The following is a 5,733-nucleotide window of genomic DNA, read 5'->3' on the forward strand; positions in this document are numbered from 1 at the left end:
TACATCAGTATTCCTGTACACTTCTTCCATCCAATTTTAGTCTTTTATTCAATGCTTTGGAAGGATTTTGACCCTATCCCATTCCTGTACATGTCTACAAATTTCTTCTCCCTCTTCACATCTTCACTAGCTCTGTCTGCATAGTAATTTAACCAACATGTCAATCAACACATCTACTCTCTCTCTTTAGAAAACAATCCTCAGTCTGTTGAACCCTAATTACTGCCTCCAGTCATCTCTATATTCACTGATTTTCCAATACCAATAATCTACACTATCTCCACTACTTCATCTATGCCATCAAGTTTTTTCCTATGATGATATCATCAAGCTTTTACCCTATTAAAAAAAGTCAACATCACATACAAAAAAGTAAGCTAAATCTGTAGACATGCAATTACCCTTTATTCGCTGAACAAGGGTCAAATAAAAACAGATGTCAAGAATTTTATTTAACATTAGCTCATCATTTACTAATTTATTCATCATTAACTAATGGTTAACATGAATGAGATGTGATTGATATTAACACACATATGTTAACATGTGTAGACACATGCCTATGCATATATATACACATAGATAGATATAAAGTTTAATTTGAAAAAGCTGAGATTGCTGAATGAGACACAATAAAAAACTGATTAATGTATTACAGGGCTTTTGGAATTGCTGTTTCATTAGTCAGAAACCGTTTGCATTTTTACTGGACAACCATCTACAAGCTCCTCTCTGGCACCATATTGAGCTGTAAAATAGGCAGAGAATAGAAAATCAAGCCCAGCACTTCTCTGAAAGAACCCCCAGTAACCTCTTTTGTCTATTTTGAAGTTTTGGATTATTTTAGATATTTGAACTTTTCAAAACTCTCCCCTGTCCACTCTGCTCCTGTGATTACAAAAAATCTTCAAAGCTTGCTTCTGACCACAAAAAGCTGATCTTTTTGCATTTGGGCTGGGGCAAGAGTGTAAACTAACCATATAACCCTCCTTGAATTTACTCTGAAAATCTAGACTCTACAGTATTGAGCAAAGACAATTGCCAAAAAAATTTACTTCTATTCAGAAAACTTCACTAGAAACCTTATCAGATTTGAAATAGCCTCTCTCATGTACTTTTCTATCCTGAGACCAGGAAACCAAGCCCAAGGCATTCATTCCACCAAATTTCACTCATCGTATTTACGCATTTGAATAATTTCTCTTGAAGTCTGAAAATTCTTCTGAAGTCCTTGACCTTCTAGGAAGTGGTTCCTTTATAACTTGGGAACTAAGCCCAGGCCCCTGTTTTTAGAAGAATTTTAAGGCAATAGCTCCTCAAATAAAGCCAATCCTTCTTCCTTTATTACTGGGCTTGTCTGACCTGATTAAATGAGAACCATTCTCTAACATAACAGTCCTGTGTGATTTGGAATATGCACAATTCATTTGTCCAATTGTGTCCTGGTACAAAGGAGAATAAATGCTTCTGATGCTCAGTAAAAGTATTTGTGTCTGAATTCTAAGAGACAGTAAGACACAACACCAGTTAAAAATATTTGATTTCAGTTTACCAGTTCGTCGCCTACTAAACTGATACTTAGAGACTGGTAGAGAACAAGTAGAAAAGGCCTTTTTGTGTGTCCATGAATGTTATTAAAGAGTGCTGCTAACTGTGTTTAGTTTAAACAAGCAAATAGGATATGATTTTTTTTTGTTAGTTCAGAACGTGGTATGTAACAGACTCATGTTCTGGTGGGTATTGGGAGTGAATGGTCTGCTTTCATGAAGTATATGTCTGCTTCCCACTGAGAGGAGTCCTGGAAATCCTGACTCAGCCATCGAAGCAGTCTGGAAATTGTCTGAGCAGCATTAGCTCAGAAACCTGCACCAAGAGCCTGTATTTGGACATATCAAACGTTCAGATAATCTTTTCCCAGGAGTCTGAGACTTGCCTTTGTTGGAGACACAAATTCCAGCCCGTAGCATAAAGCAGAGACTTCAGACAATCCCCACAGGAAAACAGAAACCTATTTGAAAATGAGAGTGAAAGGCTGTGGTTAATTTATTATAGGAACCAAAAATCCAATGGTGGGAGTAAAATTCTATTGGACTCTGGTACAAAGCATTTCACAGAGAGAAATCTATATTTCCCTTTAAGATAAGAATATATTTTGGACAGAGAAAGCAATGAAAAATTCCATAAAGTACATCATATGGAAAAAAACGTATTAACCACATTTTTACCCACACTAACTTAATCTAAGGAAGGCTGAACATCCCTTCTGCTCTGACAGTTCTTCCCATGCAGCTTTTATAATAGAATTAAGCTAATTAAGAAGCATGGAACATGAAATAATCACAATCATTTCTAGCATCCCCCCTCTCTCTTTTTCAATAAATGAAGGAACATATTGCTGTAATTTTGTAGGGGTTCTTTAAGAAGTCCTGGAGAGGGTTTTAGGTATAAAGATGTCCTTGTTCTATCCTCTAATTTTAGGGCCTGAGTTTGGGACAACAAAACCAAATGAGTTAAAAGGAAATTCTGTCATTTGATTGAGACAGGCTCATGAGGTGCCTGAGAAGCAATAACTGGTTACCAATGTAATCAAAAATAAAATGATCCTAAATTATTTTAAAGTTAATATAGCAAGGAATCATGACTATAAAGAACTTTGTCATAAGTAAGGATTTTAAAGGAATAGACCCTATCTAGGTCACCTGGCACTTTGAGAACTGAACCAATGAGCACCACAGACGTGGAACATCCAAACAACACCGTGAAGACTCTGGGAACCAAACTGACGTTGGGACCACTGTCTGCAGAAGGCAGGTTATAATTTTGAGCTTCAACCTAACCAGATTCATTTCCTACTGAAAAAAAAAATCAACATTTCCATAGGATTAAAAAAAAAAAAGAAAAAGATTCAGGGTCTCATTACATGTTATAGTGAGCAGCATACAAGTCAAAATAAGTCCATTTATCCCAATAAGGGAAATCTCAACTCACATGGTGACAGATGACACCAATATTAGAATTATCTGACAAAAATTTAATCCAGCTGTTATACAAATGCTGTAATAGGCAATCACACACACAATGAAACCAATAGAAATACAAGTACAAAGTGTGAGCAGAGAAAGAGAAGATACGAAGAAAAACCTTGTGGAAATTTTAGAACTGAGCAGCACCGTAACTGAAATTAAAGAATTCACTGGATGGGCTCAATGGTGGTTTGGAGTTAACAGAGGGAAGAGTCAATGAATTTGAATATAAACTGGTGAAAATTAACCAAGCTGAATATTAAAGGGAAAAAGTGTTGAGAAAATGTAGGAGAATAATGAAGAGTGTGGCATTATGTCATCAGATTATCAGAAAGAAAGAAATGAGAAAGAAATCAATGCTAGAATATACACAGGGTCTGGCACAAATAACGCCCCCTTTTTATTGCAAAATCATAAGCATGTCATTCTGTAACATAGCGATATCACACTCAAGCACACCATATGGCATTTTAGGTGACATGTTCAAATTAAAACTGTAAATTATTACACCAGTGTAATTACCCTGCCAACGATACTCAAGCAGGACTGACTTCTGCCAGACTCCTTATATAGGTATTTAAATAATAGCTGATAACTTCCTAATTTGGCAAAAGAAAAAGCCTACAATTTCAATGGACTGAGGAATCCTGCAAAAAAAAAAAAAAGATGAATTTAAAGAAACTCATGCCTACCACATTAATCTGAACAAAGTTCTGGAAAATTAAAGACAACGCAATCTTGAAAAAATTCAGACAGGGCAAAACGATGCATTATTTCTAAGTAATAGTGATTAAATTCCTGCAGATTTCTTATCAGGTATCATAAAAGCCAGGGAGAAATAGAATAACATGTTTTCATTGGTGAAAGAAAATAATTGTATATTCAGTAAAAATATTCTTCAACAGTGAAGGTGAAATAAAGACATTCTGGGTTGGAGGAAAATTGAGACAGTGTGAAGTAAGTGCTAAGTGAAGTTCAGAGACAAAAGGGAAATGATACCAGACAGCAGTTTGGAACCTTAGGGACAGAAGAAGAGCAACAAAAGTGATAAATATCTGTGTAAAAAGGGTAGACTGTTTTTATCTTTGAGTTCTTCAAAACAGGTTTGCTGGGGACAGCAGCGATTGTAAGTGACAATGTCTGGTGGAGTTTTTTCAGGCATGGAGAGGGGCTGTATGTATGACTACTCATACAGTGAAGGAGGAGGGGCCAAGGCACCTTCCTGCTGGTAAGTTTCCGGCCCTCAACCCGAAGTGGTAAAACTGTGTACGTAGGCTGAAAACATTTCAGTATGAGACTGCAATCCCCAGAGTCATCACAAATAGGAAACAAGTACAAAAAGATATAATCAAAATCTCAATAGAAACGTTAAAATGGAATATCAAAAAAGGGGTGGTTCAATGAACCTAAATGAAAGTAAGAAAGGTCAGACTCAGACGGAGGAAAACAGAAGGAAGAAATAGGGCCATTTGATAATGCTAGACCTGCCTGTGAGAATATCCGCGGTTGCATTAAATGTAAATGTCTAAATACACCAATTAAGAGACAGAAATGGCCAGAATGGGGTTAAAAATAGGACCCTACTCTATGCTGTCTATAAGAAAGTTCCTAAACGACCAAGGAAATTTTGTTGTGACCGTTCTCATATTAAACCTGAATTATGTAAGGCCTCATTATGAATTCTCTTTATCTCTCTCTCCCATGCATATTTCTCACTGCCCCACACTCCACTTTCTCAAATGGTATTATCTTCATTTTACAGTGATCTCTTGGTGAGCATAGTGCCAGACACATAAGATCTCAGTATATTTCCATTATAAAAAAAAAGGAGTCTCTTCAAATTTCTTTGACTCAAAAGTGCTTGCACAGAATTTGCTGATTTTCTTAAGTCAGTATGGCTTATTTCAGGTAGACCTCTAGGTCAGAATTGCTTCAAACCATCTCCTATTTTTCCATAATGGCCTGTGATGCATTTCAATTTAAAAATGGGATGATGTCATAACTAATAAATATAGTAAAAATGCAAATTATGCATATAACACTGTGCTCTTTAATAAGACTAATGCCTTTTGTCTGATTTTTTTAATGATGAATGTCTAACAGAAAGTGTGTGAGAGAAGACCCCTCATTAAGTAACAAATAAACTAAAACTAACTAATCCTTCACAAACATTTGCTTCTTTTCTTTTTTTCTGTTCTGATGCATGCCATTACCCTGGTGACTGACCATGCCATAGGGGAGCCAGAGTCAAGGTCAGAAGTTGGTCTTCGAGGATTCTAGCACGCTAAGGCAATAATAGCTAATACCCAAGCGTGACTCTAGCCTCGATCAGACACTTGCTTCTTTATTGAGTTTTTTACTCTAATCACAGTATCAACCTTATCTAATGTTTCTGACCATTTGCCATGACAGAATGTGCCTTTCATTCATTTTCTCATTGAATGTACTAAATGTACAAAATCGATACAGAAGGATAGCAAATGAAGAGGCTTTCAAATCAGAAGACTCGAGTTTGAGGTTCAGACACTTAATTTACAAATATCTTAAATTCTTTGAGTCTTTGTCTCATTAGCTGAAAAAATGGCAATGGAACCATCAGGTCCACTCACCTCCCAAGGCCATTTTAAAGATAGGACGGCATCTGTACAGCCTTTCAAAGTCTTTCAGGGATTTCGCAGATATTGCCCACTTCCAATTTAATGCTCTTCCT

General features: G+C 36.3%; 1 non-coding gene across 1 annotated transcript; it reads right to left on the minus strand.

The window, feature by feature from the left end:
- Positions 1–5,224: 5,224 nt before the first annotated feature.
- LOC119036374 (small nucleolar RNA SNORA3/SNORA45 family) lies at positions 5,225–5,352 on the minus strand. The gene has a single exon (XR_005079980.2). It is a non-coding gene; the product is annotated as a small nucleolar RNA SNORA3/SNORA45 family (small nucleolar RNA).
- Positions 5,353–5,733: the final 381 nt, after the last annotated feature.

Source organism: Artibeus jamaicensis, unplaced genomic scaffold (genome assembly GCF_021234435.1).
Source record: "Artibeus jamaicensis isolate MK-2021 breed Jamaican fruit bat unplaced genomic scaffold, CSHL_Jam_final contig_1998, whole genome shotgun sequence".
Lineage (NCBI taxonomy): Eukaryota > Metazoa > Chordata > Mammalia > Chiroptera > Phyllostomidae > Artibeus > Artibeus jamaicensis.